At 29.6% G+C, this 12496-nt stretch overlaps 1 pseudogene; it reads left to right on the top strand.

The window, feature by feature from the left end:
* Window positions 1-9106: 9106 nt before the first annotated feature.
* The window catches only part of LOC146907120 (uncharacterized), a 46647-nt pseudogene continuing 43257 nt past the window's right edge, over window positions 9107-12496 (top strand).

Below are 12496 nucleotides of genomic sequence, written 5' to 3' on the forward strand. Positions count from 1 at the left end.
CTTTAAAACTTACAATAGTTTTAAATATGATAAAACTTAAAACTTACAAGAGTTTCAAAGCTCAGGGATCTAAGAGTGCTTGCAGAGGAATTTGCTTACAAACTTCGAATGCCTTTACAGATGAAAAGCTTGCCTACTTATAGGATAGAGTGAAGTCCGGACTTCAAAATTATACACCGGATTTAAAATAAAATACATGGCTGACAAAGACAACTGGCCGAAAGGAAAAGTAAATAACGTGGCCGACAAAGCTATAAGGCAAAACAGTAAAACATACTGGTCAACATGACCGGTAATTATTACAAGACGCCAAAACGGCTTTTAATATTCTTTTAATAAAGCGAATAGTAATTTTTGCGCACCAATAATTGTTGTCACCTTTAATCAATAATTCCGTAGCAATCATCTTCATTTTCTTGCAACTGTTCTCCGTTAGCTGATTCACTGTCACTTCCTGACACAGTGGACATTGCCTCTTGTAATTTTTCTAAAAATTCTTTAGGATCTGAAGTGGATGATAAGGAAGCCATTAATTTTGCTCTGTTAGCTAGAAAAGTAGCCTCTTCTGGGACAGAAACACTTTTACACTTGGTGGGGTTATTTCTGAACCATTCATCTAATATCTTTGAGTCTAGAAGAGCTGGATTAAACTTAACCCACCATTTAATTCTAATCTTCTTAACTAATTCTTGACCAGTACATTGAGGCCAAATTTGCTGGGTTGCAAACGACCAGGCAGTAATCCAGGTTATGCCAAAAACCGCACAAAAGGCCAAAAGACTTTTATGCTTGGGGCAAGTAGTTAATTGAGAAAATTTTTCATATGCTAGTAAAGCATAATCTGGTAAAATGTGTTTGTTAGCACCATAAACCTCGAACCATTGTACAAACCAATTGGGAAAGGACAAAGAGATCTTCTTATTAAACCAAATGAACCAGGTGTGTTCATATGGTAATAGATGTAAAAAGGAGCTCCAAGCATCCATATAATAAAAGTAGTTGTAATGTTGAGGAGAAAAAACCCTAGAAAAAGATTTCTTAGTATAAGGAGCCATTCCCCAATCAGATGGAGATAGTACCTTATTAATTTTGAATTTAGAAAATTTAATAGATGAATTTTCTCTTTGATGAGTCAGAGTAATGGAATCTGAATCAACTAATATGAATTCATAATATTCTCTGGTTTTTGATAAATCTTTTGGCAAAAACCAAAACCCTTGAGGAAATATTTTTGAAGTAATTTGCAGTAGAGATGACCCTTCTGGGCAGTAATGGGATTCCAAAGGAATAATTGGCAAGGCAATTTCTTTTGTAATAAAGTTGGTCCTCTCCAAAGGCGGAGGAGAATAATACGCTAATGGTGAAACAGATGACTTCTGAGAAGTCGTAATTCTCTGAGTAAACTGTGATGGCGATACCAGCACAGTTTGGGCTCCAGCTCCGGAGGAGGAACTAGGAGAGTTAATTTTTGATATGTATGTAGGAGATGATCCTACTACAATCTGTTTATCAATATTGGGTAATGGAGGGCCATAAGAGTCTTTACTGGAGGTTTTATCTTTAGAACTCATGATTTTCCCTGCAAGAATTCTCTTGTTAAAAAATCTGGTAAAGCGTTTTTAATACCTTCAATATGCATGATTTCAAAATCAAAACATGCAAGTAATGCTTGCCATCTGGCAAAAATATGTTTTGAAACCAAATTTTTAACATCTTTCTGTAAAACGCTTTTAGCTGATTTGCAATCAGTTTTTAAAATAAATGATTTTGAAAACAAATCATCTTGAAATTTCATAATACATAAAACAATAGCTAAAATCTCTTTTTTAATTGTACTATAATTTAATTGAGGACCAGTCCAGGTTCCTGAATAGAATCTAACGACTTGTTCTTTTTTGGACCCTGGTAAAGCTTGTTTTAATATACCCCCAAATCCTAGATCTGAGGCATCTGTTTCTACTATTAAACTGGCACTAGAACAGGGAATTCCTAGACAAGGTAATTTTTTAACTATTTTCTTAAGGTTAATAATACTATTAGTCATGGTCTCATCCCATGGAGGAGGATTCTTTTTAAGTCGCCTAAATAATGGAGCACAAATGACTCTTAGGTTTGGAATAAATTCAGACACATAATTAAGACATCCTAGAAACCTTTGTAATTGAGTCTTATCTCTAATTTCATTAGGAAATTTACTGACAAATTCTAATGACCTACTAATAGGAGTATACATTCCTTGACTTATATCAAAACCTAAAAATCTAATTTTAGATTGGAAATTTTTTAATTTTCTCTCTGATAAAGCCAATCCATTAGATTTTATAATTTCAAAGAATTTATTCATATGTTCAATATGTTGATTAATGGAGTCTGAAAAGACTAATATATCATCTAAATAAACTATTACAAAATCAGAATATTTATTAAATATGTCATTCATAGTGTTCTGAAATTCTGAGGGTGCATTTTTTAATCCCAAGGGCATTACATTCCATTCAAAATGCCCAAAAGGCACTACAAACCCTGTTTTATACTTATCTTCTTCTTTTAATTGGATTTGATAATATCCAGATTTAAGGTCGAATTTTTAAAAAACACTTTTGTTTTGTAATCTATTAATTAAATCTCTTTTATTAGGAATTGGATATCTAATCCATTGTAAAGCCGTGTTTAAAGGTTTATAATTTATAACTAGTCTAGGGCTTCCTCTTTCTAATTCAGCAGCGTTTACTACATAAAAGGCGGAGCAACTCCAAGGAGATTTACTAGGCCTAATCAAACCTTTATCTAAATAATCTTGTATTTCTTTTTTACAATAATCCATTTGTTTTTCATTCATGTGTATAGGCCTAGCTTTAGTTGGTATATTAACTTCTTTAAAATCTGGTTCATAAGGTAACGATACAGTGTGTACCTTTCTTTTCCAAAAAACGTTGGGCTGTTTTGAACAAAGATTTTTAATAAATTTATCTTGTATATTTTTAATTATATCTTGAATCTTTTTAGATTGCAATTGTTCATCTATTCGTTTATAATGTATTTCCTTATTAATGAAATTAATTTGTTTTCTCTTTAGATCTATTTGATTTAAAACAGAAATATTATTTCTTTTTACTGAATTAATATCTTTTATTTTGGGTTGATGTGAAAATTCAAACCTTACCGTTCTTCCTAATGCTTCGGTAACTATTTCTTTATCATTAACCATAAAGGGATATAATAGAGTTAAAAAAGGGGTACCTAAAATTATATTTTCTTTCATATCTTTTACTAATAAAAACGAAGTTTTATAACATACTTGATCTTTACAAATTTTTGCATTAGATAATTTATAGGCTACCTGTAATCTAGCTCCATTTGCTCCTGCAAGGACTTCTTTAGTTTTTTCATAATATTGTGTAGGAATTAATCCTTCTTGAATACAATTTAGATCTGCTCCAGAATCTATTAAAGCATCTAATACATATGAATGGTCATGGACTACTAATTCAATTTTAGTGTGCCACTTATGAGATATAATCCTAGCAATATTAGCTATGTAACCTTCTTCATTATTTATATTAGAGGATTCTTCCTTGTCTTGTTGAGATACTATAAAATTTCCTTGTAATTCTAAGAATTTTAATTCTAAATTATCACTTCGTTGTTTAAAATAGATATCTGCTTCTTTTAGTTGTTTAATTTCATTTTTTAATGTTTTTATTTCTTCATTTAAATCTTTTACGGTAACTTCTTTTGGAGATTCAAACATCTTCATAATTTCCTTAAATTCTATTTTATGAACATCGTTTTTGTGAATATTATCTTCTATAATATCTTTTATTTGTTTCATAAAAGCGTTTTTATTTTCAGAATCTTCCATTTTATCTAAAATAGTATTTAGCTTATCAGCTTGACTGTTGGTGATCACATTAATAGTTTTAATACAATTATTACAATTACAAAAATCTAATCCTGAACATTCCTCTTCTGGGCGATCTTGGATGTTATCTTCCCAGGTCTCTAATTGATTAAGATCTTCATAATCAGATATAGAGTTATTAGATTTTTCTCTTGCAGATGATTCTCCTACAGATTCTTCTTTATCAGATTCTAACATTAGTTTTTGTAAGGAATTGACAATACTTTCTTTTAATTCTTCTGAAATATCTAAACTACTAATCTGCTTAATTTCTTTAACTCTACATTTATTAGAATAATGTCCAAATTTTCCACATTTGTAACATTGAACGTCTTTAGTATTTTTAGATGTTTTATGAGGTTTTTTGTAATTTTCCCCCGAACTTTTCTTATTGGTTTTATAATAATCTTGATTATCTTTATCTTTAATAGTTTTATAATGTTTATGTTTATGAGAACTCTTTTTCTTAGGGTTAGAGTTTTCTCTAGCTTTCTTACTACTGGGGGCTCTTAAAGGAGGTGCCCCATATTGTTCGCAAAATGATCCCATTTCGCGTCTATTACTTCCTAATTCACTCTTAATTTTTCTTTGTATTTTAAAATCTGTGCAAACCTGCATACCGGTTTCAATAACGTAATTAGAAAGTTCTCCAAAGGTTAACGCATCATACGGGATAGTCCCATTATGCGCTCTCTTAAGATTTTCTTTTACTTTATCAGCAAATAATTTAGGTAATCCTCCTATAAATCTTTCTTTCCAGTACGACATTCCTCCGTCTGACCTAAGACATAATTTTGAAAGAAACATATCGTTATACCAGCGATAATCAGACATAGTCGGACAATAAAGATTCATTAATTGATCAGAAGCTCTTTGTTGGAGCTTAAGGGGTTCTCCCACAAAGAATTTTGTAATTAAATAGAGAAGAGTAGTGACACAGTTTTCTTCACTAGTTCCATTCTCAGTTTTAACAGCAGTATCAACTATAGATTTATCTTCTGGGGAAACAATGTTATCCCACCATCCTTTTAATTGACCGGTAAAACCCATAACTATCATATTTTTTGTTTGTTTATCTGAATTATTCTTAATTTTTAATGAGGTTGCCGCCATTGTCATTTGTTGAATGACATCTAAAACATGTTGTTCAGATGCACCATCAATATTCCATTCAGATATAGCTTGACTGGAATAAGAGTTTTCAACAAAATTAAATCTTTCTTCAAATTGCACATCTGCAAATGAAGGGCGAGGATAAAAATTTCTAGTTCTGGGCTTAGGTCCCGGTCCTAGTCTATTAATACTACTTTCTTCTTGAGAGAGCATATTAATTGCGGATGAAGAGGCCAGATTCATATTATTTAATTTTTTAATTAATTCATCTATTTTTTCTTCTGATTTTTCTTGTCCTAATTTCATTTTGGTAACAGTATTTTTGGAAGGGACCTCATATTTATATATAGGTCTATTTGGATCAAGTTTAGTTATAATTTCCTCTTTAGGAGTAGGAAGAGCTCCTTCAATTCTACCTAATTGTTGTGCTATTGTATTTAATGTTTGATTTGTGTAATTTAGTTGCGTATGTATATGATAGAAATCTTTTCTAGTTGTAATAGCAGGCGGATCATTAGGATTTTTAATTGTTTTAAAAGGTGCTGCTTCTATTTCCATATTTTCAACTTTTAATAAAATAGGTTCTAAAGGAGGATGTGTTGAACTAATTAATTCTTTATTAGTGGTTTTCCACTGAGTAGTCATTCTAGTATTAGTATCTAGAAACATTTTATCAGCATAAGGATTATGTATTTCGTATTCTAAACAATATAATTCAAACCATGTGAAGAAATTAATATTAATCTCGTGATATGTCAAGAAATCATAAAATTCTTTTAGATAATGATTTGTTAATTTTTTATTAAAGGTAGAGAAATACCAATCTCTTTTTTGTTTATTATGATTTCCCATAAAATTTATTTTAATCCAATCTTTATCTATTTCAAAAGGTTCTTCTTTTGTTAACGTATTACTTACTTGAGACCTAGTAGGTGAAGGTGATCTAGATGGAGATCTAGGCCTTTCATGCTGATATAATGGAATGGGAACTGTAGGTTTGAAGTTAACCCCAGACAGATTTACCCTTATAGTTGAATCTGTTGATCGCCTAGACGGCGATGGTTGCGTGCTAGATGATGAACTAATGCTGCTAGACCCATATTATCTATGCGACTGGCTTTTGTTCATTCTAATTATAACAGATCCATCTCTATCTTGGATGGTATGGCTAATAGATCTAGATTCGGGGTTTTCATTTTTAATTATATTAGTTAAGACCCATTCTTTCGGTAATTTATCAATTATTTCTGAAGCAGTTAGTATTTTAGGAGTCATGATCATCGACTTATTAAGATTAGCTTCAATAATACATGTTTCATTCTTAGGGGTTGATCTTAATGATTTAAAGTCATAGTTTACTTTAGAAACTTTATACGTAATTCGATGTATCACATCAAGATTAGCAACTCCTGGGATAAAGGTGTTTCCCTGGGTTACCACACAGATGGCTAATGAGTTAGGAGTAAAAGGATTAGTTAGACTCATACTAAAATTAGGATGACAATTAAAGTATGCTAGACCATTATTTAGATTTGATTCTAAAGTAGCTATGGTTGATTCTTGAAAATCTTTAATTCTAGTATCTCGTAGTACCAAGAGTAAAGGTGTATTTAATCCTAACTTGTGTAGGGGTTTAACAACTACTTGAATTAATCCTAGATGAAGATATTTATACCCATCTTTCATATGTTTATCTATTAAATCTTTATTTAGTAATGTAATTACTTCTAATTTATTTGTAACCGAGGTTGCAGATTCTATGGTATGGATTACCTTCTGCGCTTTAAATTCAAAAGTACTGAATTTATATATTTCTTTTAATTTTATTTCGGGTAAAGACCAGTTAGCTAATTTATCTTCTATTACTAGTACTTCTACGACTACTAGATCCTAACTGACTTAGAGCCCGTATGATTTGAGACATAATTTAATATCTTCTTCTCAAACAAACTAGAAATCTATTAAATTTTTAAATCTCTTTGTATCTCTCCTCTCCCCCCCTTATAGTTTGTTCCTATTGTTGACACTACAGTGTGCTAAACCAACGGTCTTACTGCCTCTCTTAAGGTCTTACTACCTGGACCACACACTAAAAGCAGGTACACTAACAGGTTCAAAGGTCAGGGTTACAGCGTAAGAGAAAAAAAAAATATTAAAACTTTAAAGATAACTAAAATATTATTAAGAAGATACTAAATAGTTTCAAACAGTATCAGGCTAAAATATATATATATATATATATATATATATATATATATATATATATATATATATATATATATATAGGGTTATGATAGAAGACACCTTTTATGAAGGTGTCTTTTATCAAGTTACTCTATGAACATTTGCGAAAAGACACCAACTTACTTTTAGGAAGGTGTCTTTTATCAAAGTTATAACTAAAAAGTGAAAATCACACCTTAAGGTGTGACTTGATAAAAGACACCACCAAAGGGTGGCTTGTAACATAACCCATATATATATATATATATATGTATATATATATATATATATATATATGTATATATATATATATATATATATATATATATATATATATATATATATATATATATATATATATATATATATATATATATATATATATATAAGGCTGTTAACTTGCACCCACCTAAAAACACTAAGGTGCAAGTTAACAAGCTGCACCTACTAGTCATTTAACAAAACACCCATGTTTTTCTATTATAAACAAATATTATTTATGTTATTTACAAAAACGTCCTTTTAATTAAAATAAAGGTTAATAGAGACAAAAGGGTGTTTTAATAAAGTACAAGTAGGTGCAGCTTGTTAACTTGCACCTTAGTGTTTTTAGGTGGGTGCAAGTTAACAGCCCCCATATATATATATATATAGTACTAACTACTAAATAAAAATAATAATTTTGTTGCCCCTAAAAAATGGTGCCCCTGGGCCGTTGCTCCTCCCGCCCACCCTCAAGGTCACCCCTGTATAGATAGACACACACAAAGGCCAGCGAGTACCAAAGCAAACTACCACAACATAAACAGTTCTAACAAATGATTGGTTCTGCCACCCATTCATAAAAGAATCTACGATGATTAGGGTGTCTCTCGAAGAACCACTCCCACACGAGGAATTGAATCATATCTACTAGAAGTTCAACCTCAATTGATTTAGCTGCAAAAATAAAATAATTGTGTGCCTTACCTAAAATCCACACAGTCGAATGCCAAACCAACTGGAAATCTAGCCTACTCCTAGTTCTCTCACATTAATCATGCTATGACAATTATTTCAAAAAAGCTAAATACATTTATCTTATGAGGGTGTTTATTTTACGTTTACTTGATTTATTCCTATAAATAAAGGAACAGTACAATTTATTAATTCATATAATAAACATATGAATGCATATTTAAATCATTTTATTCGAATCATTTTGTTCGAATCTACAAAAATAACTTCAAACAAATGCATCCTACACACAAATTCTTGTAATTTTATAAGCAACATGGAAAAGATCAATTATATAAGAAACATAGTCACATGCTCTCCAACTATATACATAAAAAATTTGAGTCAAATATGTGTATCCAAAAAGTAAGAGATCATTTTCAAAACTCATTTAGCATATTGTGAGAAAAACCCTAAGAGTGTGTTTGGATGAAGTAATTTGGAAATTTTAAAGAATTTAAAATTCTTGGCAATTTACCTCAAAGTATTTGAATTCCCTCTTAACATTACATTTCCTCAACATTACATTGCATTCCCCCATCCAAACAATGGAATTCACCTCAAAGTATTTGAATTCTCTCATAACATTATATTCTCTCAAAACATTCCCCCATCCAAACACACTCTGAGAGAAAAGCAGAGATTAGAGATATATACACTTTACGCATTAGTTAGGGGGAAAATTTGTACCAAAATTAAAGTCATATTCCGAATTATTAGTTGCATTTATTGACATTACTAGCAAAGGTAAAAAAATAAAAAACCACAACACTTGTAGCATATTACTGATTTGACAAGATCCATGAATGTTGCTTTAAGATCAAAACACAAATTACACTTCATCAATGGTTCTTTACCACGACCTCCATAGGAAGATCATGACTCTCTTGCCTTAGACAGATGCAACACCATGCGCATGTCATGATTAAGCAAATTCAATTAAAACTGAGATTTCACAAAGTATTTGTGGATGGACACTGTTACTGAAATTTGGAAGGAGCTCAAAGATATATTTTATCAAGTTGATATCTTCAATATTTCTGATATTCAAGAATAAATCTATACTATGAAGCATGGTGATTCCTCTATTTCTTTTTATTACACCAAGATGAAGAAATTATAGCACCAAATAGAAAATTTCAGACCTATTCCTTTGTAATAATTGTGTTGAGAATAGTCATGTTCTTGCCAAGATGCGATGTGATCAAGTAATTAGATTTTTAAAGGGGCTCAATGAACAATATTCTGCGGTATGATCCCATATCATGCTAATGGATTCCCTCCATGTTGGAATATTTTATGATTTAGTTATATTTCGATATCATTATGTGGACAAATATCGTAATATTAATTATATTAGCTATTTATCAATTGTGAACCTTAATTGATTAGTGATCAAACTAAATAATAAGGCTATTAGATTTCAAATTGGATAATTGATTAAATATTTAATTAGTTGATATGAACTATATGAATGGATGTCTGGATGGCTCATTAACGAAATAATGGGAAACACTAATGGTTATCCAATATAAAAGTGGCTATGGTCCCCAATACGCCGTACACTGATGAGTTTTTTATTCCTATCTTGTTGTGTTATCGTTTGTATATATCTATTGTTTCTGTAGACTTTTTTATAAATGAATATATTTTTATTCATTAAAAACATTATTATATGTTTATTTTATTCTTTTATGCCACTTCATGTAAATTATTTTAACTTTTGTTTATTGATCAAAATATATTTTTTATTTAGCATAAAATCTCACCAACGTACATTTTTTTGATTTTTTTTAAGAAACATTTATTAATTTGATAATATCTGCTAAATATTTCATTCAATGTTTTGACTTTTAAGTAGCATAAACATTTTACTTCAAAAAAAAAAAAAAAAGTAGCATAAACATTTAAACAAAATACACATAAATTTTCATTATAATTAACCATTTTTTAATTTATACTTTTATTTTAACATTTATTTTTTTATTTTTTTTCATTTAATCTTAATTCAAGTTCTAAAATTTTTATCTTTTTTAGTGCATGTGGCCTTTCATCTTAATTTTAATTTTTTTTATCTTTACAAAATTAGATATTATTATTATTATTATTATTATTACCCTCTCAAAAAAAACTATTATTATTATTATCAACATTTAGACGGGCACTCCATGCCTTCCCGTCAGCTCTTCTTATTGCACTAATGCATACAAATTACGAACAATAGGTTTTATTAAATTTTGATTTAAATTAATTTGTTTTTGATTAAAATTATAGGTATAAATAATAGATATTAATGGTTTATTTCTTTATAAACAATATAGATTGGTATTTTTTGAGTAAGTATAGATTAGTAATATTATTACTAAAATTTATTATATATATATATATATATATATATATATATAAACAAGAATTTTTTTGTTCTTTTTAAATATAATCCTACATTTTAATTCTAATTATTTCTTTGTTTTTTAGTTTTATCCTTCATTAAACTTAAGTTTAAATTATATTAAACTCAACATAGGTTTTCTCAAATTTAATAAATAATTTTCAATAAAGGTTAACTCAGTTGGTAAGATGTTAAATCACACGCAAGATCATGGGTTTCATTGTTGTAATCGATGTTATGACATCTTTTTGTGGATGATCTATAAGTAGTAATGCAAATGCTCTTTGAACTTGAGGTCTGTCATGACCCTGGTGAGCAGCCGGAGCTCAACTAAACTTTTTGTAACCAACTTGTTTAATAAATAATTTACTTTTTAAATAGTAAATTGATTGAGAAAATTTTAAATAATTATTTGACTATTTATTTTAATCAATATTATATTTGGGGAAATAATTTTTTTCTTACATGTGCCCTCTTTATTTATTCTAAACACATTCCTTGATTATTATTACAACTTACTCAACTAAAGTATATTAATTTTATATTTTAGATAGATGTTAATAGTTTATTTGATAAATTGTGGGTTATAATGAGTAATAGTTTTTCTAATTATCTATAAGATATATAAATTTTGAATAAATATTATAATACAACCCAAAGAGAAATATTATATATGCAACCCGGGCAACGACGAGTAAATAAGCTAGTAAGAATAACTTTTAGTTAGTATACCTTTTTTTTTTAGTTACATTTTAGTTAGTATACTTGATACAGTGCTATGAAGTCCATATACAAGATACGATACGGATACAATAAGACATCAATACGGGAAAATTTTAAAATTCAAGATACGATACTACTGTGATACGTCAATAAAAAATTAAATTTAAACTACATATTAAAACTCAAAATACAAAATATGGACTAAAACTCAAGCAAAAAAATTGGAGCAAAACCTAGACCAAACAGACATAAAAAAACGATAAGGCACAACAATGAAATTGCTTTCACACAACAATCAACAATAACATCGTTCTGATCAAACAAACAAAGAGACACAAAACAAACGGCGGCAACAATAGAAATATAAATGTAAGTAATATTGATAATAAAGAAAACGACAATTAACCAATTACATATATGATATATCCTAAATAGAAAACATAATTACTTAGTCAGTTACATATATATCAAATATAATAGAAACATCAGGTAGCACGCGCATATTTGTTTTTCACCGTCTATCGTTCGTATCCCAGATGTATCTGAAAAATATCGGATATTGTTTAAAAAAAAATTAATTTTCGGATACTCGCCTGATATGTATCAGGAAGTATCAAGCACATATCTGTGCAGGATACACAGGAGATACAGTACGTTATCCATTTTGAAGTATATGAGGTTCACAGAAATAGTGTAATGATGCCATGTTCCGTAATGTTGGGTAGCACTTCAAAGTCTTTTGGGGGCCAAAGAAACATAGTAATGAACAATGACACATAATAACGACACGTGGCAAGTTTTTATCATTTTTATTTTTTAAATAACAATGACACATAATAATGACACGTGGTAAGTTTTTAGGTTTAATAGTAGTTTTTGCCCCCTAACTTTAACGAAGTTGCGATTTTGACCCCTAAGAAAAAAACTCCAAAACAGCCCCTAAATTTTGCAACTATAGCAGTTTTGACACCCCAAGACAAAAAAAAAATGTGGCACCTCACTTAGGTTGCCACGTCAGCGTAGACCGAGTCAAAATTGGTTTTGGGGGCCAAAACTGCCACATGTGCAAAACTTAGGGACTGTTTTGTAGTTTTTTTTTTTTAGGGGTCAAAATCACAACTTTGGAAAAGTTAGAAAGCTAAAACTGCTAT

Source organism: Medicago sativa, chromosome 7 (genome assembly GCF_051527215.1).
Source record: "Medicago sativa cultivar Bolivia chromosome 7, Bolivia_mono, whole genome shotgun sequence".
Taxonomy (NCBI): Eukaryota; Viridiplantae; Streptophyta; class Magnoliopsida; order Fabales; family Fabaceae; genus Medicago; species Medicago sativa.